At 53.2% G+C, this 25,761-nt stretch overlaps 1 protein-coding gene and 1 long non-coding RNA gene across 2 annotated transcripts in view; one reads left to right on the forward strand and one right to left on the reverse strand.

The window, feature by feature from the left end:
* LOC144951268 (uncharacterized) overlaps positions 1 to 21,902 on the reverse strand; it is a 48,447-nt gene extending 26,545 nt beyond the window's left edge. Inside the window, exons 1-2 of the long non-coding RNA XR_013640461.1 lie at positions 21,715 to 21,902; positions 8,500 to 8,603 (exon numbers count right to left, since the gene is read on the reverse strand). This is a non-coding gene — a long non-coding RNA (uncharacterized LOC144951268). The remainder of the gene's footprint in view (positions 1 to 8,499; positions 8,604 to 21,714) is intronic.
* The window catches only part of TTLL11 (tubulin tyrosine ligase like 11), a 263,922-nt gene that overhangs the window by 200,797 nt on the left and 37,364 nt on the right, over positions 1 to 25,761 (forward strand). The window lies entirely within an intron of this gene.

The following is a 25,761-nucleotide window of genomic DNA, read 5'->3' on the forward strand; positions in this document are numbered from 1 at the left end:
GAGGGTTCGAGGGTTCGTGGGTTCGCATCATCCCCCCCCCCCGACCCCCTGACCCCTGAAGCTGCTGGGTTTTGGTTTCATCAGGAGCGGCCTGGCCACTACGAAGTGGACACCTGTTGCTGCTGCTGCTGCCACTGCTGCTGCTGCCGCTGCTGCTGCTGCCACTGCTGCTGCTGCTGCTACTGCTGCCGCTGCTGCTACTGCTACTGCCACTGCTGCCACTGCTGCTGCTACTGAGAACGTCACCTGCTCCTCACGACGGCGGCTCTGGCTTGTTGTGTTGGCACGCAGCAAACTCGCAGCGCGTCCATTGGCGACTGGAGGAGGAAGCCGATGAGCCGTGAAGCTCTTTGTTTGTCATTCCACGGGGTCAGAGGTTACAACACACACCACACACACAACACACACCACACACACACCACACACACACACCACACCACACACACATACACACCACACACACACCACACACACCCAACACACACAACACACACCACACACACACCACACACACACACCACACACACACACCACACACACCACACACACACACACCACACACACACACCACCCACACACACCACACACACACACACCACACACACACCACACACACACACCACACACACACACCACACACACAACACACACACACACACCACACGCACACCCCACACACACACCACACACACCACACACACACACCACACACACACACCACACACACACCCCACACAACACACACCACACACACCACACACACACACCACACACCACACACACCACACACACACCACACACACACACCACACACACACACCACACACACACACACCACACACACACCCCACACCACACACACCACACACACACACCACACACACACACCACACACCACACACACACACACCCCACACACACCACACACACACACACCACACACACACACCACACACCACACACACACACCCCACACACACCACACACCACACACACACCACACACACCACACACACACCACACACACCACACACACACCACACACACACACACACCACACACACCACACACACCACACACACCACACACACACACCACACACACACACCACACACACACACCACACACACCACACACACCACACACACCACACACACCACACACACACACACCACACACACACCACACACACCACACACACCACACACACACCACACACACCACACACACCACACACACACACCACACACACACACCACACACACCACACACACACCACACACAAACACCACACACAACACACACCACACACCACACACACACCACACACACACACCACACACACACACCACACACACACACCACACACACCACACACACACACACCACACACACACACCAACCCCACACACACACACACCACACACACACCACACACACACACACCACACACACACACCACACACACACCACACACACACCACACACACCACACACACACACCACACACACACAACCCCCACACAACCCACACAACACACACACAACACACACACAACCCACACAACCCACACAACACACACATAACCCACACAACACACACACAACACACACACAACCTACACAACACACACATAACCCACATAACACACACACAACACACACACAACCCACACAACCTACACAACACACACATAACCCACATAACACACACACAACACACACACAACCCACACAACCTACACAACACACACATAACCCAAACAACACACACAACACACACACAACCCACACAACACACACACAACACACACAACCCACAGAACACACACACAACCCCCACACAACACACACAACCAACACAACGCACACACACAACACACACACAGCCCACACACAGCCCACACACAACACACACAATACACACACAATACCCACACAACCCACACAACCCCCACACACCACCCACACACAACAAAACACTCACCATAGGAGTGCAAAGGATGGGAAAGGTAAGCATCTCACGATAACAATGAAACGAAACTATTTTATTTCACCAGGTATTGACCAAAGACCCCCGTATAGCCTCAACGGACTGTCGGGGGGGGGGTGAATCTTTCCCCACCCACCACCCCCCACCCACCACCCCCACCACCCCCCCACCACCCCCACCACCCCCCCACCACCCCCACCACCCATCCCCCTCCACCCCACCCACCCACCACCCCCCCAACCCACCCACCCACCACACCACCCCCACCCCACCACCCCCACCACACCACCACCCCCCCACCCCCCCCCACCCCCCCCCACCCACCACCCCACCCCACCCAACCACCCCCCCCACCCACCACCCACCCCCTCCACCCACCCCCCCCACCCACCACCCCACTCCACCCACCCACCACCCCCCCAACCCACCCACCCACCCACCACCCCCCACACCCACCCACCCACCCACCACCCCCCACCCCCCACCCCACCACCCCGTCCCCCCCACCACCGCCACACAACCCAGTCACCTCTCTCTCCGAAACCGCAAAACCCGCTCGCTACACGCTCCGGCTCGCAGCAGGAAGATTCCTGCACAAGGCGGCAGGAGGCACAGATGGTATCACCCCCCCCCCCCGTATCACAGGATTGCACGAAGACAAAGATCCCCCGTGTAGCCTTCACGGAGTGTTGGGGCAAGTGGCGTTAGCGAACAGCGACTCACGAAGGCCGGCACGGCACCCACGCACGCACGTACCCACCTAGGCACCCACACACATAGACTCACATAGAGACCCCACAGACTCACACAGTGAGACCCACAGACTCACACAGAGACCCACAGACTCACACAGTGAGACCCACAGACTCACACAGAGACCCACAGACTCACATAGAGACCCACAGACTCACACAGTGAGACCCACAGACTCACACAGAGACCCACAGACTCACATAGAGACCCACAGACTCACACAGTGAGACCCACAGACTCACACAGAGACCCACAGACTCACATAGAGACCCACAGACTCACACAGTGAGACCCACAGACTCACATAGAGACCCACAGACTCACACAGAGACCCACAGACTCACATAGAGACCCACAGACTCACACAGTGAGACCCACAGACTCACACAGAGACCCATAGACTCACATAGAGACCCACAGACTCACACAGTGAGACCCACAGACTCACACAGAGACCCACAGACTCACATAGAGACCCACAGACTCACACAGTGAGACCCACAGACTCACACAGAGACCCATAGACTCACACAGTGAGACCCACAGACTCACACAGAGACCCACAGACTCACACAGAGACCCACAGACTCACACAGAGACCCACAGATTCACACAGTGAGACCCACAGACTCACACAGAGACCCACAGACTCACACAGTGAGACCCACAGACTCACACAGAGACCCATAGACTCACACAGTGAGACCCACAGACTCACACAGAGACCCACAGACTCACACAGAGACCCACAGACTCACACAGAGACCCATAGACTCACACAGTGAGACCCACAGACTCACACAGAGACCCATAGACTCACACAGAGACCCACAGACTCACACAGAGACCCACAGACTCACACAGAGACCCACAGTCTCACACAGTGTGACCCACAGACTCACACAGAGACCCACAGATTCACACAGAGACCCACAGATTCACACAGAGACCCACACACTCACACAGAGACCCACAGATTCACACAGAGACCCACAGACTCACACAGTATGACCCATAGACTCACACAGTGAGACCCACAGACTCACACAGTGTGACCCACGAACCAACACAGAGACCCATAGACTCACATAGAGACCCACGTGGCCAGCACCACGCCCGGACCGCCTTTGTCTCCCCAGTGGCGATGTTTTTTTCTTTTTTAGACACCGCACCAGGTTACTCATTTGAGGCTGAGTCGACCCAGGAGAGGCCCAGGACCGGTTCAGATAATCGCTGGTGTTGGTGGCCGTGAGCGGGAATCGAACTCGGGTGGCTGTGTTCGTGGCCCACCACCACCCACAACCACCCACCACCACCACAACCAACCACCACCACAACCACCCACCACCACCACCACCCACAGAACCCACACCACCCCCCCAAACACCACCCCACCACCCTACCCCATTACCCACCCCACCACCACCCCACCCCACTCCCCGCCCTCCCAACCCACACCACCCCACCCACCACCTTGCATCCACCCACCACTCCACCACCGCACCCACCACCTTGCACCCACCCACCACCACTTCACCCCACCCACCAACTTGCATCCACCCACCCACCACCACCCCACCCACCACCTTGCACCCACCCACCACCACACCACCCGACCCACCACCCCACCCCACCCACCACCTTGCACCCACCCACCACCCCACCACCCCACCCCACCCATCATCTTGCACCCACCCACCCACCCACCACCCCACCCATCACCTTGCACCCACCTACTACCACACCACCCCACCCATAACCTTGCACCCACCCACCCACCACCACACCACCCAACTCATCACCTTGAACCCACCCACCACCACCACACCCACCACCCCACCCCACCCACCACCACCCCACCGCACCCACCACCCCACCCACCACCACACCACCCACCCACCACCCCACCCCACCACACCACCACCACCCCACCCCACCCCACCCACCACCACACCACCCACCACCACCACCACACCACCGCACCCACCACCCACCACCACCCCACCCACCACCCCACCCCACCCACCACCTTGCACCCACCCACCACCACCCCACCCCACCCCACCCCACCCACCACCACCCCACCCACCACCACCACCCCACCCACCACCCACCACCACCACACCACCGCACCCACGGTGAACACGAGGACGTTGATCAATATTGACGCTGCTCATCGAGTCGAGGCGCGATTTGCCCCAAACACCAAAAAAAAACAATAATCCCGCTCAGAACCCGGACATCGGATGAGACCGCACCCGCACGAGGAGGCCGGGCCCGGGGTCAGAGGTGGGGTCAGAGGCGGGGTCAGACGCGGGGTCAGAGGCGGGGTCAGAGGCGTGGTCAGACGCGGGGTCAGAGGCGGGGTCAGAGGTGGGGTCAGACGCGGGGTCAGAGGCGGGGTCAGACGCGGGGTCAGAGGCGGGGTCAGAGGCGGGGTCAGAGGTGGGGTCAGAAGCAGGGTCAGAGGCGGGGTCAGAGGCGGGGTCAGAGGTGGGGCCCGGGGTCAGAGGTGGGGTCAGAGGCGGGGTCAGACGCGGGGTCAGGCACGGGGTCAGAGGTGGGGTCAGAGGTGGGGTCAGACGCGGGATCAGAGGTGGGGTCAGACGCGGGGTCAGAGGCGAGGTCGCAACAAATCGGAGTTCACAGTTTATCGACCCCCCCCCCACCAACGGGAGAGAGAAGGGTGATGATTGGAAGAGACAACAACACCAACCACCCTACTAGTTACTAGTACAGCACACCGCCAGGTGGTTTAACGACACATATTTACGCAATCTCCCCCCCCCCCCCCCAAAAAAATATATGTACATGTTCTTAGGTTTTTTCGGTAAAGTCACGTAGGTAAAAAAAATTAAAATTAAAATTAATAAAAGTAAAATAAAATAAAAATCACGACGTTTCGGAGGCAACAAAAGCTTCCGTCTTCAGGTGGAACCGTCACAGCACGATAGCTGTATCAAGTGAGAGAGATTCCAAGAGATACTACTCCGTATATATATACTGGTTGAGGGGGGGGGATGGGTCAGGACAGGCCCCCTTTTTAATCCTTTATATTAAGTTCACTTGCTTGCGCGCTTACGACCGTGCAAATCTTTCGGTCGTTTTTTAACCCACTTCCCGTGATCCAATCGAGCTGACATTTTCCACACAGACTCGTTGTGCGTGACAATTAATGTTCGTGAAAAAAATATTCCAAAATTTTCCACTTTTTAGGAACAAAAAATTATATTGAATTACCAATTGCTTAATGGTGGCAGACAATCATCTGACCCATAGGTGGCAGCCATCTCAAGCCACAGGACGAGAGGACTCTAGCCGCCACGCATATAAAGGATTTATAGTGAAAAACTTTGTTTTTACGGGTATTTTTTTTATTATTATGGTAAGGTGCGGCTTGAGACTACGGCTAATCTACATAACAAAAGGCTGAGCCTTTGTTATGTAGACTGCCTGTATTATGGATGATATTGATCGCTAAAGCCTCGGTGTCAAACTAACGGATCATGCGCTACAGGGTTGCGAGCTAAAAACTCGGCGGCCACTTAAGACGTGGAACCATTTGGGATTAAGTCAGCGGCAGTCATCCCACGGGGGAGCAGAACCACCGATCCTTGCCATGGCAATGTGGAATCGCCACCGTCTGGGCTCATGGTGTCACAGCGCCTGACATTCTACGACCGCCATGGAGAGACGCACAAACTTAGACGGGAAGACCCATGGACAAGAATTTTGAGGGGGCGTCCATAAATGACGTCACGAGATTTTGGACGATTTATGACCCCCCCCTCCCCCCCTCGTCACACGGCGTCACAAAGTCAGACCCCCCCCCCCTCAAATGACGTCACAAAGCTCTCCCCCCCCCCCCCCAAATAAAAGATGCTTCAAATCGCTTTAAACTATTGTCATTGTAGTGCGTATTTGATGTGGCGCTGCACTCTGACGTTGTAGGAGAAAACATTTATTACAAAGTCTGTTTAATTAAGTAGAACGTGTTGTCCATATTTACTTAAAGTTGTGCAGCATTTTGATGTGACGTCACATTTCTCAACCCCCCCCTCCCCCCTCGTCACACATCGTCACAAATGTCTGACCGCGCCCCCCCCCCCCCCCCCAGGTGCGTGACGTCATTTATGGACGGGCCCCTAAGACCCGCGTAGAGACCCATCATCGTACGCGAGGAAGCAGTCACCCTCAACAAAAACCTGGAGTCTCACACAAAAGGTTAAAGTTCATTATTATTTATTATTATTTAGTATTATTTAGTATTATTATTTAATAATATTATTTAGTGGTATTATTAAATTTTTATTATTTATTTATTAGGTATAGCCCTGTGAGCCATTCGACTCTTGAATCAACGCCCCCCCCCCCCCCCCCCAATATCCTGATCGAACCCACGACCTCCTGTACACCAGGCGAAGTAGTTAACACCTCCTAGGCCACCGTGATGATGATGAGTGACACACAAACTCCAAATAAACAGCAGGTCATCATCAGGGTCAGGATCGAACCCACGACCTCCTGTACACTAGGCGAGGTAGTCAACATCTCCTAGCCACCGTGATGATGATGAGAGAGAGAGAGACACGCAAACTCCAAATAAACAGCAGGGCATCATCAGGGTCCAGATCGAACCCACGACCTCCTGTACACCAGGCGAGGTAGTCAACATCTCCTAGCCACCGTGATGATGATGATGATGAGAGAGAGACACGCAAACTACAAATATACAGCAGCAGGCGTCAGGGTCAGGATCAAACCCACGACCTCCTGTACACCAGGCGAGGTAGTTAACATCTCCTAGCCACCGTGATGATGATACTGATGAGAGAGAGACACGCAAACTCCAAATATACAGCAGCAGGCGCCAGGGTCGGGATCGAACCCACGACCTCCTGTACACCAGGCGAAGTAGTTAACATCTCCTAGGCCACCGTGATGATGATGAGTGACACACAAACTCCAAATAAACAGCAGGTCATCATCAGGGTCAGGATCAAACCCACGACCTCCTGTACACCAGGCGTGGTAGTTAACATCTCCTAGCCCACCATGATGATGATGATGATGAGTGACACACAAACTCCAAATAAACAGTAGGGCATCATCAGGGTCAGGATCGAACCCACGACCTCCTGTACACCAGGCGTGGTAGTTAACATCTCCTAGCCCACCGTGATGATGATGAGTGACACACAAACTCCAAATAAACAGCAGGGCATCATCAGGGTCAGGATCGAACCCACGACCTCCTGTACACCAGGCGTGGTAGTTAACATCTCCTAGCCCACCATGATGATGATGAGTGACACACAAACTCCAAATAAACAGCAGGACATTATCATGGTCCAGATCGAACCCACGACCTCCTGTACACCAGGCAAGGTAATTAACATCTCCTAGCCACCGTGATGATGATGAGAGAGAGACACGCAAACTCCAAATATACAGCAGCAGGCATCAGGGTCGGGATCGAACCCACGACCTCCTGTACACCAGGCGAGGTAGTTAACATCTCCTAGCCACCGTGATGATGATGATGATGAGAGAGAAACACGCAAACTCCAAATAAACAGCAGGGCATCATCAGGGTCCAGATCGAACCCACGACCTCCTTGCATAACAAGCGAGGTAGTCCACATTTCTGAGCCACCACGGCACCCCAACAACAACAACAAGAACAACAGCAACAACAAAAGCAACAACCCGCGGCGAGGGCTCGACAGAAGGGCAGCGGGCCCTCGACTCACCGCCACTTTGAAGGGGGACGACGCACCGATGCCCTCTATGCCCAGGGTCTTGTCGGTCATCGCTGACCCAGAGCCACTGTGCCTCCTGGGGGCCGACAGGGGATCTGTGGTGGGGGGGGGGGGGAGGACGGGGGAGGGGGGGAGGCAGGAAGAGAAGCGGCATGGGTCAATCAATTTTACTCGCAGGCGCCGATTCATCCACTCGCATTCACTCGCTCGACCCGTTCGTTCGATCCGTGCGCTGCGGCGTTTGGGCCACCGGATCGACGACGCGGCGTTCGCTGCAATTGGTTCATTCATTTCGTTCGGACGTTTCGTTCGCTCGGTTTCGCTCGTTCGCCGCGCACGGTTCGGCTGCGTGCAGTGCGACGGCGGTTCAACATACATACAGACAGAGACAGCCAGACCCAGGGGCTTGAACCCTGCATCTCAAACTCTCGGAGATGGAGAGAGAAAAAGACAGAGACAGCCAGACCCAGGGGCTTGAACCCTGCATCTCAAACTCTCGGAGATGGAGAGAGAAAAAGACAGAGACAGCCAGACCCAGGGGCTTGAACCCTGCATCTCAAACCCCTCGGAGATGGAGAGAGAAAAAGACAGAGACAGCCAGACCCAGGGGCTTGAACCCTGCATCTCAAACCCGAGGAGATGAAGAGAGAGACAGACAGAGACAGCCAGAGACAGCCAGACCCGGGGCTTGAACCCTGCATCTCAACCCCGAGGAGATGGAGAGAGAAAGAGACAGACAGAGACAGCCAGACCCAGGGGTTTGAACCCTGCATCTCAAACTCCTCGGAGATGGAGAGAGAGAGACAGAGACAGCCAGACCCAGGGGCTTGAACCCTAAATCTCAAACCCCTCGGAGATGGAGAGAGAAAAAGACAGAGACAGCCAGACCCAGGGGCTTGAACCCTGCATCTCAAACCCCTCGGAGATGGAGAGAGAAAAAGACAGAGACAGCCAGACCCAGGGGCTTGAACCCTGCATCTCAAACCCCTCGGAGATGGAGAGAGAAAAAGACAGAGACAGCCAGACCCAGGGGCTTGAACCCTGCATCTCAAACCCGAGGAGATGAAGAGAGAGACAGACAGAGACAGCCAGAGACAGCCAGACCCGGGGCTTGAACCCTGCATCTCAACCCCGAGGAGATGGAGAGAGAAAGAGACAGACAGAGACAGCCAGACCCAGGGGTTTGAACCCTGCATCTCAAACTCCTCGGAGATGGAGAGAGAAAAAGACAGAGACAGCCAGACCCAGGGGCTTGAACCCTGCATCTCAAACCCCTCGGAGATGGAGAGAGAGACAGACAGAGACAGCCAGACCCAGGGGCTTGAACCCTGCATCTCAAACCCCTCGGAGATGGAGAGAGAGACAGCCAGAGACAGCCAGACCCAGGGGCTTGAACCCTGCATCTCAAACCCCTCGGAGATGGAGAGAGAGAGACAGAGACAGCCAGACCCAGGGGCTTGAACCCTAAATCTCAAACCCCTCGGAGATGGAGAGAGAGACAGACAGAGACAGCCAGACCCAGGGGCTTGAACCCTGCATCTCAAACCCCTCGGAGATGGAGAGAGAAAAAGACAGAGACAGCCAGACCCAGGGGCTTGAACCCTGCATCTCAAACCCGAGGAGATGAAGAGAGAGACAGACAGAGACAGCCAGAGACAGCCAGACCCGGGGCTTGAACCCTGCATCTCAACCCCGAGGAGATGGAGAGAAAAAGAGACAGACAGAGACAGCCAGACCCAGGGGTTTGAACCCTGCATCTCAAACTCCTCGGAGATGGAGAGAGAAAAAGACAGAGACAGCCAGACCCAGGGGCTTGAACCCTGCATCTCAAACCCCTCGGAGATGGAGAGAGAGACAGACAGAGACAGCCAGACCCAGGGGCTTGAACCCTGCATCTCAAACCCCTCGGAGATGGAGAGAGAGAGACAGAGACAGCCAGACCCAGGGGCTTGAACCCTAAATCTCAAACCCCTCGGAGATGGAGAGAGAAAAAGACAGAGACAGCCAGACCCAGGGGCTTGAACCCTAAATCTCAAACCCCTCGGAGATGGAGAGAGAAAAAGACAGAGACAGCCAGACCCAGGGGCTTGAACCCTAAATCTCAAACCCCTCGGAGATGGAGAGAGAAAAAGACAGAGACAGCCAGACCCAGGGGCTTGAACCCTGCATCTCAAACCCGAGGAGATGAAGAGAGAGACAGCCAGAGACAGCCAGACCCAGGGGCTTGAACCCTGCATCTCAACCCCTCGGAGATGAAGAGAGAGACAGACAGAGATAGACAGACCCAGGGGCTTGAACCCTGCATCTCAAACCCGAGGAGATGAAGAGTGAGACAGACAGAGACAGCCAGACCCAGGGGCTTGAACCCTGCATCTCAACCACACAGTGTGACCCACAGACTCACAGTGTGACCCACAGACTAACGCAGAGACCCACAGACTCACGCAAAGACCCACACATTCACACAGAGACCCACACACTCACACATTGACCCACTCACTCACACAGTGACCCACTCACTCACACAGTGACCCACACACTCACACAGAGACCCACAGACTCACACAGAGACCCACACACTCACACAGAGACCCACAGACTCACACAGAGACCCACACACTCACACAGAGACCCACACACTCACACAGAGACCCACACACTCACACAGTGAGACCCACAGACTCACACAGTGAGACCCACAGACTCACACAGTGTGACCCACAGACTCACACAGAGACCCACATACTCACACAGAGACCCACACACTCACACAGTGAGACCCACAGACTCACACAGAGACCCACAGATTCACACAGAGACCCACAGATTCACACAGAGACCCACAGACTCACACAGTATGACCCATAGACTCACACAGTGAGACCCACACACTCACACAGAGACCCACACACTCACACAGTGAGACCCACAGACTCACACAGTGAGACCCACAGACTCACACAGTGTGACCCACAGACTCACACAGAGACCCACATACTCACACAGAGACCCACACACTCACACAGAGACCCACAGATTCACACAGAGACCCACAGATTCACACAGAGACCCACAGACTCACACAGTATGACCCATAGACTCACACAGTGAGACCCACAGACTCACACAGTGTGACCCACAGACTCACACAGAGACCCACACATTCACACAGAGACCCACTCACTCACACAAAGACCCACAGACTCACACAGTGACCCACTCACTCACACAGTGACCCACTCACTCACACAGTGACCCACTCACTCACACAGTGACCCACTCACTCACACAGTGACCCACACACTCACACAGAGACCCACAGACTCACACAGAGACCCACAGACTCACACAGAGACCCACAGACTCACACAGTGTGACCCACGAACTCACACAGAGACCCATAGACTCACACAGAGACCCACAGACTCACACAGTGTGACCCACAGACTCACACAGAGACCCACAGATTCACACAGAGACCTACAGACTCACACAGTGTGACCCACAGACTCACACAGTGTGACCCACAGACTCACACAGAGACCCACAGACTCACACAGAGACCCACAGACTCACACAGAGACCCACAGATTCACACAGAGAGACCCACAGACTCACACAGTGTGACCCACAGACTCACACAGAGACCCACAGATTCACACAGAGACCCACAGATTCACACAGAGACCCACAGACTCACACAGTATGACCCATAGACTCACACAGTGAGACCCACAGACTCACACAGTGTGACCCACAGACTCACACAGAGACCCACAGACTCACACAGAGACCCACAGACTCACACAGAGACCCACAGATTCACACAGAGACCCACAGACTCACACAGTGTGACCCACAGACTCACACAGAGACCCACAGATTCACACAGAGACCCACAGATTCACACAGAGACCCACAGACTCACACAGTATGACCCATAGACTCACACAGTGAGACCCACAGACTCACACAGTGTGACCCACGAACTCACACAGAGACCCATAGACTCACATAGAGACCCACAGACTCACACAGAGACCCACAGACTCACACAGAGACCCATAGACTCACACAGTGAGACCCACAGACTCACACAGTGTGACCCACGAACCAACACAGAGACCCATAGACTCACATAGAGACCCACAGAATCACACAGAGACCCACAGACTCACACAGTGTGACCCATAGACTCACACAGAGACCCATAGACTCACACAAAGACTCATGACACTGCCCCCACCCCCCCCCTTGCCTGTGTTATCTCACAAACCGGGGTTGACCTCAAAGGTCGAATCAATGGGCAGTGCGAGGTGCATATATTTGCGCGAACGTTCCACTTATTCATTCATTTGTTTCGTTCCCCGCCCGCGAAGGAACCTTGGGTCCGGGCCACGCACAAGCGGACATATTCATTCACATACCGCGGGGGAGGAAATCCGATAATCCGTGAAGCTCTTTTGGTCACAGATGTCCCGGTGAGGGGGCACGTGACACCAACAACAACACAATAAACACGGCACAAAATAAAACAAAAACACGGAGTGCAAAGTTCCAGAAAATGTAATATATTATTTTATTATGTTTTATTATTATTATTTTATTACTTCCCTTCTACGTGACTTTACCGAAAGAACCAAGAAGATAAACTATTGTTAATCTTTGGGTCTTTCGCTAAATTCACAGAGATAGGTTGACGATCGCTTGTGTTGCGATCGAAACGTCGTCGACATTTTTGTTATTTTCTCTGAACCTATCTACGTGACTTTTTACGGAAAGACCCAAAGAACGTGAATTCCTGCAGTCACGAAAGCTACAAGTCGAGATTTAAACTATTGCCTTTGTTGCCTTGCCAGGTAAGGTCGAGCGAACCTATCGGGGTTTCGCTTTCAGAAGCGACCTGGGGCCAGAGGTCGCAAACGGGTTTTGATTCCTTACCCGTACCCGTACCCGGCCGCACCAGGGTCGCAAACGGGTACCCGTACCCGTACCCGGCCGGGTACGGGTACCCGTTCCCTACCCGTACCCTACCCGAAATGAGTGACAAACGGCGACTCACCAGTGACTCACGGCCTACCCGTACCCGGCCGAGTACGGGTAGCCAGGTATCGGGGGGTAGGGTACGGGTATCGGGTACCCGGTTGCGACCTCTGCCTTGGGCCCAACACGGCGGGGTCACGCCACCGGTCGAGGTCTCGGTCACGCGTGACCAAGTCCACGCGTGACCAAGTCCACGTGGTCCCATCACGTCAAGGAGTGTGACACCATCAGCACCACGCAAACTCAGCCGGTCATCTTGCTCGCAGCAGCAGCAGCAGTGGCAGTGTGCGGCGCTTTCAGACTTGGCTGCTTCAGCGGCCGTCTGGAACGCTCTCTTCCCCTTCCGATGTTAGACTCAACACTGCACCATAGACTCAAAACTGCCCATAGACTCAACACTGCACCATAGACTCAACACTGCACCATAGACTGAACACTGCACCATAGACTCAACACTGCCCATAGACTCAACACTGCCCATAGACTCAACACTGCCCATAGACTCAACACTGCACCATAGACTCAACACTGCACCATAGACTCAACACTGCCCATAGACTCAACACTGCACCATAGACTCAACACTGCACCATAGACTGAACACTGCATCATAGACTCAACACTGCACCATAGATGCAACACTGCATCATAGACTCGACACTACCCATAGACTCAACACTGCACCATAGACTCAACACTGCCCATAGACTCAACACTGCACCATAGACTCAACACTGCCCATAGACTCAACACTGCCCATAGACTCAACACTACCCATAGACTCAACACTGCACCATAGACTCAACACTGCACCATAGACTCAACACTGCACCATAGACTCAACACTGCTCATAGACTCAACACCACCCATATACTCAACACTGCCCATAGACTCAACACCACACCATAGACTCAACACTGCCCATAGATTCAACACTGCCCATAGACTCAACAATGCACCATAGACTCAACACTACCCACAGACTCAACACTGCCCATAGACTCAACACTGCCCATAGACTCAACACTGCACCATAGACTCGACACTACCCATAGACTCAACACTGCACCATAGACTCAACACTGCCCATAGACTCAACACTGCACCATAGACTCAACACTGCACCATAGACTCAACACTACCCACAGACTCAACACTGCCCATAGACTCAACACTGCCCATAGACTCAACACTGCACCATAGACTCAACACTGCCCATAGACTCAACACTGCCCATAGACTCAACACTGCCCATAGACTCAACACTGCACCATAGACTCAACACTGCCCATAGACTCAACACTGCCCATAGACTCAACACTGCACCATAGACTCAACACTGCACCATAGACTCAACACTACCCACAGACTCAACACTGCCCATAGACTCAACACTGCCCATAGACTCAACACTACCCATAGACTCAACACTGCACCATAGACTCAACACTGCCCATAGACTCAACACTGCACCATAGACTCAACACTGCACCATAGACTCAACACTGCCCATAGACTCAACACTGCACCATAGACTCAACACTGCACCATAGACTCAACACTACCCACAGACTCAACACTGCCCATAGACTCAACACTGCCCATAGACTCAACACTGCACCATAGACTGAACACTGCACCATAGACTCAACACTGCCCATAGACTCAACACTGCGCATAGACTCAACACTGCATCATAGACTCGACACTACCCATAGACTCAACACTACACCATAGACTCAACACTGCACCATAGACTCGACACTGCCCATAGACTCAACACTACACCATAGACTCAACACTACACCATAGACTCAACACTGCCCATAGACTCAACACTGCCCATAGACTCAACACTACACCATAGACTCAACACTACACCATAGACTCAACACTGCCCATAGACTCAACACTGCACCATAGACTCGACACTGCCCATAGACTCAACACTGCCCATAGACTCAACACTGCCCATAGACTCAACACTACACCATAGACTCAACACTACACCATAGACTCAACACTACCCATAGACTCAACACTACACCATAGACTCAACACTACACCATAGACTCAACACTACACCATAGACTCAACACTACACCATAGACTCAACACTACACCATAGACTCAACACTACCCATAGACTCAACACTACCCATAGACTCAACACTACACCATAGACTCAACACTACACCATAGACTCAACACTACACCATAGACTCAACACTGCCCATAGACTCAACACTACACCATAGACTCAACACTACACCATAGACTCAACACTGCCCATAGACTCAACACTGCACCGACTCAGAGAGAGAGAGAGAGGACGACTCAGCGAGAGAGAAAGAACGACTCAGCGAGAGAGAAAGAACGACTCAGCGAGAGAGAGAGGACGACTCAGCGAGAGAGAAAGAACGACTCAGCGAGAGAGAGAGAGAACGACTCAGCGAGAGAGAGAGAGAGAGAGATGACGACTCGTTATAAGTTGTAATTGGTTCATAAATAGGCTCACTGAAGCAGCACATTGTTGACTGGTATTAATCACACAACCCCACACACAAACACAAAGATCCCCCGTGTAGCCTGAGCAGACTGCAGGGGCAAGTGCTGTTAACAGGTAACAGCAGCACCTATGAAGGCTACCGGCACTGTGGCACACGAGGGGGTGGGTGGCCAGCAGAGGTGGGACAAAGTCATTGTTATGCAAGTCCAAGTCGAGTCGCAAGTCATCAAATTCATGACTCGAGTCTGACTCGAGTCCAAGTCACATGACTCGAGTCCACATCTCAGAGGTGGGACAAAGTCATTGTTATGCAAGTCCAAGTCGAGTCGCAAGTCATCAAATTCATGACTCGAGTCTGACTCGAGTCCAAGTCACATGACTCGAGTCCACATCTCAGAGGTGGGACAAAGTCATTGTTATGCAAGTCCAAGTCGAGTCGCAAGTCATCAAATTCATGACTCGAGTCTGACTCGAGTCCAAGTCACATGACTCGAGTCCACATCTCAGAGGTGGGACAAAGTCATTGTTATGCAAGTCCAAGTCGAGTCGCAAGTCATCAAATTCATGACTCGAGTCTGACTCGAGTCCAAGTCACATGACTCGAGTCCACACCTCTGGTGGCCAGCACCACGCCCGACCGCCTTTGTCTCCCCAGTGGCGATGTTTACTACACACCGCGCGAGAAATTAATTTGAGGCTAAGTCGACCTAAGAGAGGCCCACGAGCGGTTCAGAGAATCGTCACTGGTGGTGTTGGCCGTGGGTGGGAATCGAACCCGAGCCGCCGGGTTCATAGCGCGGCGTAGCGATAAACGATACACTACGCAAAAATTCACACACACGCAAATTCACACACCGCGACACACACACACATTCACACACACACAAATTCGCACACGGTTACACACACACACAAATTCAAACACGGCTACACACACACATTCACACAAATTCACACACACACACACACACAAATTCACACGCAAATGCACACACGGACACACACACACACATTCACACACACACAAATTCACACACGGTTACACACACACACAAATTCACACACGTCTACACACACACATTCACACACACGCAAATTCACACACACGCAAATTCACACACGGTTACACACACACACATTTCCACACACACACATTCACACACGGCTACACACAAATTCACACACGGTTACACACACACACACAAATTCACACACGGCTACACACACGCAAATTCACACACGGTTACACACACACACACATTCACACACGGCTACACACACACACATTCACACACGGCTACACACACATTCACACACATTCACACAAATTCACACACACACACACATTCACATAAATTCACACACACACACAAATTCACACGCAAATGCACACACGGCTACACACACACATTCACACACACGCAAATTCACACACACGCAAATTCACACACACGCAAATTCACACACGGTTACACACACACACACATTTCCACACACACACATTCACACACGGCTACACACAAATTCACACACGGGTACACACACACACATTCACACGCAAATTCACACACGGCTACACACAAACACAAATTCACACACGGATACACGCACACACAAATGCACACATGCACACACAAATTCACACACGCACACACAAATGCACACACAAATTCACACAAGTCTACACACACACAGACACAAATTCACACACGCACACACAAATTCACACAAGTCTACACACACACACACACAAATTCACACACGCACACACAAATTCACACAAGTCTACACACACACACAAATTCACACACGCACACACAAATGCACACACAAATTCACACAAGTCTACACACACACACAAATTCACACACGCACACACAAATGCACACACAAATTCACACAAGTCTACACACACACACATTCACACACGCACACACAAATGCACGTACAAATGCACACGGCTACACACCTACACAGACACACACACACCTACACAGACACACACACACCTACACAGACACACACACACCTACACACACACACACACCTACACACACACACACACCTACACACACGGCTACACACCTACACAGACACACACACACCTACACAGACACACACACACCTACACACACACACACACCTACACACACGGCTACACACCTACACAGACACACACACACCTACACAGACACACACACACCTACACAGACACACACACACCTACACACACACACACACCTACACACACGGCTACACACCTACACAGACACACACACACCTACACAGACACACACACACACCTACACACACACACACACCTACACACACGGCTACACACCTACACAGACACACACACACCTACACACACACACACCTACACACACACACACACCTACACAGACACACACACACCTACACACACACACACACACCTACACACACGGCTACACACCTACACAGACACACACACACCTACACACACACACACACCTACACACCTACACACACACACACCTACACACACACACACGGCTATGCACCTACACACACACCAACACACACACGGCTACACACCTACACACACACCTACACACACACACGGCTACACACCTACACACACACACCTACACACACGGCTACACACCTACACACACACACCTACACACACGGCTACACACCTACACACACACACCTACACACACACACACGGCTACACACCTACACACACACACACGGCTACACACCTACACACACACACACATTCACTCAACAATCGCCCTACATTGGCCGCTAAGTGGTGGTGACACAATCTCACAGTGTGTGTGCCACAGCCAAGGGCACACAAAGACAAAGGTGCCCCTCCCCGTGTCACCTTCACACTCGGCTACACACACAAATTCACACTCGGCTACACACACACAAACACAAATTCACACTCGGCTACACACACACAAATGCACACGCAAATTCACACAAGTCTACACACAAACACACATTCAAACACGGCTACACGCACACACAAATTCACACGCAAATTCACACTCGGCTACACACACACACAAATTCAAACACGGCTACACACACACAAACACAAATTCACACTCGGCTACACACACACAAACACAAATTCAAACACGGCTACACGCACACACAAATTCACACGCAAATTCACACTCGGCTACACACACACACAAATTCAAACACGGCTACACGCAAATGCACACACGGTTACACGCACACAAATTCACACTCGGCTACACACACACACAAATTCAAACACGGCTACACGCAAATTCACACGTACATTCACACACGCGGTTATACACACGGCTACACATACACACAAATTCACACTCGGCTACACACAAATTCACACGCAAATTCACACACGCCGTTATACACACGGCTACACACCCACAAATTCACACGCGGCTACACACACACACATTCACACACACACAAATGTACGTCTACACACACACACATTCACACACACACACACATACATTCACACACACCTACACACACACGGCTACACAATACATTCACACACACACATTCACACACACACACCTACACACACACGGCTACACAATACATTCACACACACACATTCACACACATACATTCACACACACACACACAGACCTACGCATCAATCGCCAAGTGTTGGTGACACAATCACATCGCGTGTACCAGGCTAGGTGCGTGGACGTGTCTCTCTACCATCGATGGTGCATGGACCAGAGTGGTGAAGTATGTTCGTGTGTCTATCTACCATCGATGGTGCATGGACCAGAGTGGTGAAGTATGTTCGTGTGTCTATCTACCATCGATGGTGCATGGACCAGAGTGGTGAAGTATGTTCGTGTGTCTATCTACTATCGATGGTGCATGGACCAGAGTGGTGAAGTATGTCCGTGTGTCTATCTACCATCGATGGTGCATGGACCAGAGTGGTGAAGTATGTCCGTGTGTCTATCTACCATCGATGGTGCATGGACCAGACTGGTGAAGTATGTCCGTGTGTCTATCTACCATCGATGGTGCATGGACCAGACTGGTGAAGTATGTCCGTGTGTCTATCTACCATCGATGGTGCATGGACCAGAATGGTGAAGTATGTCCGTGTGTCTATCTACCATCGATGGTGCATGGACCAGACTTGTGAAGTATGTTCGTGTGTCTATCTACCATCGATGGTGCATGGACCAGAGTGGTGAAGTATGTCCGTGTGTCTATCTACCATCGATGGTGCATGGACCAGACTGGTGAAGTATGTCCGTGTGTCTATCTACCATCGATGGTGCATGGACCAGAGTGGTGAAGAATGTCCGTGTGTCTATCTACCATCGATGGTGCATGGACCAGAGTGGTGAAGTATGTCCGTGTGTCTATCTACCATCGATGGTGCATGGACCAGAGTGGTGAAGTATGTTCGTGTGTCTATCTACCATCGCTGGTGCATGGACCAGAGTGGTGAAGTATGTCCGTGTGTCTATCTACCATCGATGGAGCATGGACCAGACTGGTGAAGTATGTTCGTGTGTCTATCTACCATCGATGGTGCATGGACCAGAGTGGTGAAGTATGTTCGTGTGTCTATCTACCATCGATGGTGCATGGACCAGAGTGGTGAAGTATGTCCGTGTGTCTATCTACCATCGATGGTGCATGGACCAGAGTGGTGAAGTATGTCCGTGTGTCTATCTACCATCGATGGTGCATGGACCAGAGTGGTGAAGTATGTTCGTGTGTCTATCTACCATCGCTGGTGCATGGACCAGAGTGGTGAAGTATGTCCGTGTGTCTATCTACCATCGATGGTGCATGGACCAGAGTGGTGAAGTATGTTCGTGTGTCTATCTACCATCGATGGTGCATAGACCAGAGTGGTGAAGTATGTCCGTGTGTCTATCTACCATCGATGGTGCATGGACCAGAGTGGTGAAGTATGTCCGTGTGTCTCTCTACCATCGATGGTGCATGGACCAGAGTGGTGAAGTATGTTCGTGTGTCTATCTACCATCGATGGTGCATGGACCAGACTGGTGAAGTATGTCCGTGTGTCTATCTACCATCGATGGTGCATGGACCAGAGTGGTGAAGTATGTTCGTGTGTCTATCTACCATCGATGGTGCATAGACCAGAATGGTGAAGTATGTTCGTGTGTCTATCTACCATCGATGGTGCATGGACCAGAATGGTGAAGTATGTTCGTGTGTCTATCTACCATCGATGGTGCATGGACCAGAGTGGTGAAGTATGGACGTGTGTCTATCTACCATCGCTGGTGCATGGACCAGACTGGTGAAGTATGTCCGTGTGTCTATCTACCATCGATGGTGCATGGACTAGACTGGTGAAGTATGTCCGTGTGTCTATCTACCATCGCTGGTGCATGGACCAGACTGGTGAAGTATGTCCGTGTGTCTATCTACCATCGCTGGTGCATGGACCAGAGTGGTGACGTATGTCCGTGTGTCTATCTACCATCGCTGGTGCATGGACCAGACTGGTGAAGTATGTCCGTGTGTCTATCTACCATCGCTGGTGCATGGACCAGACTGGTGAAGTATGTCCGTGTGTCTATCTACGATCGCTGGAGCATGGACCAGAATGGTGAAGTATGTCCGTGTGTCTATCTACCATTGAGCAGCAGTTGTTCGTCTTCTTCTACGTCGAAGTCGGCCAGATCTGAGCCCGGCAGGGACCTCAGCGTAGTCATCCCCATGGGATGATGACGTCTCCCCAACACCTCCTCCACTCAAGTCCAAGTCAAAGCAAATCCAAAGTGCAGAAGATGTGGTGGTGGTGGTGGTGGTGGTGATGGTGGTGGTGGTGGTGGTGGTGGTGGTGGTGGTGGTGGTTGTTGTTGTCGTTGTCGTTGTTTACCAGTTGAGATATTTAACTCCACGCCATCGTGTTGTCTTCGTCCATCTCGTCTGTTGTCTCCTCCTCCTACTGCGCGTCAACTGAGACTCCCTATCAACCCAAGCTCAATAGGAATTCCCGTGAAGAGGTGGTGGTGGTGATGGTGGTGGTGATGGTGGTGATGATGGTGGTGATGGTGGTGGTGGGTAGTTGAGAGGTCGTTCACTTTACACCACCTGTCTTCCTCCTCCTCCTCCAGTAACAACTCCCAACTCAAGCAAACTCGTGGTGGTAGTAGTGGTGGTGGTGGTAGTAGTGGTGGTATTAATGATAATGGTGTTAATGATGGTAGTGGTGGTGGTTGTGAAGATAGTGGTGGTGGTGGTCCTAGTGGTGGTGGTGGTAGTAGTGGTGGTAGTGGTGGTAGTAGTGGTGGTATTAATGATAGTGTTGTTAATGATGGTAGTGGTGGTGGTTGTGAAGATAGTGGTGGTGGTAGTGGTGGTGATAGTGGCGGTGGTGGTAGTGGTGGTGGTGGTGGTAGTGGTGGTGGTATTAATGATAGTGTTGTTAATGATGGTAGTGGTGGTGGTTGTGAAGATAGTGGTGGTGGTAGTGGTGGTGATAGTGGCGGTGGTGGTAGTGGTGGTAGTGATGGTGGTGGTGGTGGTATTAATGATAGTGGTGTTAATGATGGTAGTGGTGGTGGTTGTGAAGATAGTGGTGGTGGTGGTGGCGGTGGTGGTGGTAGTGATGGTGGTAGTGATGGTAGTGGTGGTAGTGGTAGTGGTGGTATTAATGATAAGGTTGTTAATGATGGTAGTGGTGGTGGTTGTGAAGATAGTGGTGGTGGTGGTGGTAGAAGCGGTGGTGGTAGTGATGGTAGTGGTGGTAGTGGTTTTGAAGATAGTGGTGGTGGTAGTAGCGGTGGTGGTAGTAGCGGTGGTGGTAGTGGTGGTGGCGGTGGTGGTAGTGGTGGTGGTGGTAGTGGTGGTGGTAGTGGTGGTAGTAGTGGTAGTGGTGGTAGTAGTGGTGGTAGTGGTGGTGGTGGTAGTGGTGGTGGTAGTGGTAGTAGTGGTGGTAGTGGTGGTGGTAGTGGTGGTGGTAGCGGTGGTGGTAGTGGTGGTGGTAGTGGTGGTGGTAGTGATGTTAGTAATGGTAGTGGTGGTAGTGGTGGTTGTGGTTGTGAAGATAGTGGTGGTGGTAGTGGTGGTAGTGGTGGTAGCAGCGGTGGTGGTAGTGGTGGTGGTAGTGGTGGTGGTAGTGATGGTAGTAATGGTAGTGGTGGTTGTGGTTGTGAAGATAGTAGTGGTGGTAGTAGCGGCGGTGGTAGTGGTGGTGGCAGTGGTGGTGACAGTGATTTCAAGGGCACTATTTGAAAGTCATCACTCCACCACGACTCCTCTCTTCCTATCACACCTGCCCCCCCCCTCCTCCTCCTCCGAGCAAGCTCACAATGCAGAAGAGATTGTACCGATGAAGACGATAACGACGATGATGATGATGATGGTGGTTGTTGTTGACGATGTTCATCAATTGACAGCGATCACTCAAACTTCACCCCCGATCTTCGTCATCATCATCAGAGCGAATTCTTCTCTCGCCACGCAAACTCACATTTAGCAGGTGAGCAGACTTCGTGTCTCTCTCTCTCCTCGTGTCTCTCTCCCCTCTCCTCTCCCGTCTCTCTCTCTCTCCTCGTGTCTCTCTCTCCCCTCTCCTCTGTCACCTCCCCTCTCTCTCTCCGCCGTCTCCTCCGATGCCTTTGTCTTGTGATTGTTTACATTTATCAGCCCATCTTCCGATCTCTGTCGCTCTTTCGCTCTGTCTCTCTCTCTCTCTCGATCTATCCGCCAGAATCGTATTGAGGTGGCGCTGTTCTGCCGGTAACAATGACCACCACCACCACCACTAACCACCACCACCACCAATCAGAACCACCACCACCACCACGGTGGATGAGCTTCTCTCTCTGTCTCTGTCTGTCTCTGTCTCTCTCTGCCTCTCTGTCTCTGCCTCTCTGTCTGTCTCTCGCTGCCTCTCTGTCTGTCTCTGTTTGTCTCTGTCTGTCTCTCTCCCGGTCTCTCTCTCCGTCTCTCTCTGTCTCTCTCTCTGTCTCTCTGTATCTCTCTATCTGTCTCTCTCTGTATGTCTCTGTCTCTCTCTGCCTCTGTCTGTCTCTCTCTGCCTCTCTGTCTGTCTCTGTTTGTCTCTGTCTGTCTCTCCGTCTGTCTGTCTCTCTCTCTCCGTCTCTCTCGTTAAAAGGCAACACAAACAATAGCCGAGACGAGACAGCCGAGGAGCAAACAAGGGCCGAGAGAGGGATATCGCAAGCGACGCCGAAAAATAACGGGATGTGTGTGTTGTGTGTGTTGTGTGTGTTGTGTGTGTGTGTTGTGTGTGTTGTGTGTGTTGTGTGTGTGTTGTGTTGTGTGTGTTGTGTGTGTTGTGTGTGTTGTGTGTGTTGTGTGTGTTGTGTGTGTTAATATTCACACGCGCGCACACACTAAACAAGACCGCGATGTGAATGGAACGAATCAACTCAACGCGCCCCCGAGCTCCCTGCGACCTCGGAGCGAGCGAGCAGGAATATCTCGGCAGCTGGCGGAACGATGACTGCCGGAGAAGCGGTGAGCGAGAATTATTTTGTTTTGGTCGGGGTGGGTGGCGTGGGTGTGGGTGGGTGTTGTTGGCGTGGGTGTGGGTGGGGGTGGTTGGCGTGGGTGTGGGTGGAGGTGGGTGGGTGGGTGTGGGTGTGGGTGGGTGGATAGGGTGGATGTGGGTGTGGGGGGTGTCGGTGGGTGGGGGTGTCGGTGGGTGGGTGGGTGGATGTGGGTGGGTGTGGATGGAGTGGTGGGTGGGTGTGGATGGGGTGGGGTGGGTGTGGATGGGGTGGTAGATGGGGTGGTGGGGGGGGTGAGTGGGGGGTGGATGTGGGTGGGTGTAGATGGGGTGGTGGGGGTGGATGGGGGTGGTGGGGGTGGGTGGGTGTGGGTGGGTGGGGTGAGTGGGGGGTGGTGAGTGGGTGGGGGTGACCCAATTCGCTCGTTTCAGACTCGAGACGCCGTTCCTAAGAGACGCGGCGCGCTTGGCGAGAGGGGCGGGGGCAGCGAGAAGATGCTGAGCCATCGTGCGGGTGGGTGGGGGGGGTGGGTGGGTGGGGGGGGGGTGGGTGGGGGGGTGGGTGGGTGGGTGGGGGGGGTGGGTGGGGGGGTGGGTGGGGGGGGGGGGTGGGTGGGGGGGGTGGGTGGGGGGGGGGGTGGGTGGTGGGGGGGGGTGGGTGGGCGGGTGGGGGGGGTGGTGAGCGGGGTGAGCGGGTGGCGGGTGTGAGCGGTGTGGGCGGGCGGGTGAGCGGGCGGGCGGGGTGAGCGGGCGGGCGGGTGAGCGGTGCGGGCGGGTGAGCGGGCGGGCGGGTGAGCGGGCGGGCGGGTGAGCGGGCGGGCGGGTGAGCGGGGCGTGGGCGGGTGAGCGGGGGCGGGCGGGCGGGTGGTGGGTGAGCGGGCGGGCGGGTGTTGGAGTGGGTGAGCGGGCGGGCGGGTGAGTGGGTGAGTGGTGAGTGGGTGGGTGAACGGGTGAGTGAGCGACTGGGTGAGTGGGTGAGCGGGCGGGTGGGTGAGAGTAATGGGGTCTCACCACACCAGCTGGATGGGTGGTTATTGTTGTGGTGGAGGGGAAGGAGGGTGGTGGTGGTGGCGGCAGTGATTTGATAGTGGTGGCGATTATGATTTGTGGTGGTATTAATGATGGCGATTATAATTGTGGTGGTGCTGGTGATTGCTGTATGAATGTGGGTGGTGGTTTATTAATGCGGCGGTGGTGGTG

The sequence above is a fragment of the Lampetra fluviatilis genome, chromosome 61, assembly GCF_964198595.1.
Source record: "Lampetra fluviatilis chromosome 61, kcLamFluv1.1, whole genome shotgun sequence".
Taxonomy (NCBI): Eukaryota; Metazoa; Chordata; class Hyperoartia; order Petromyzontiformes; family Petromyzontidae; genus Lampetra; species Lampetra fluviatilis.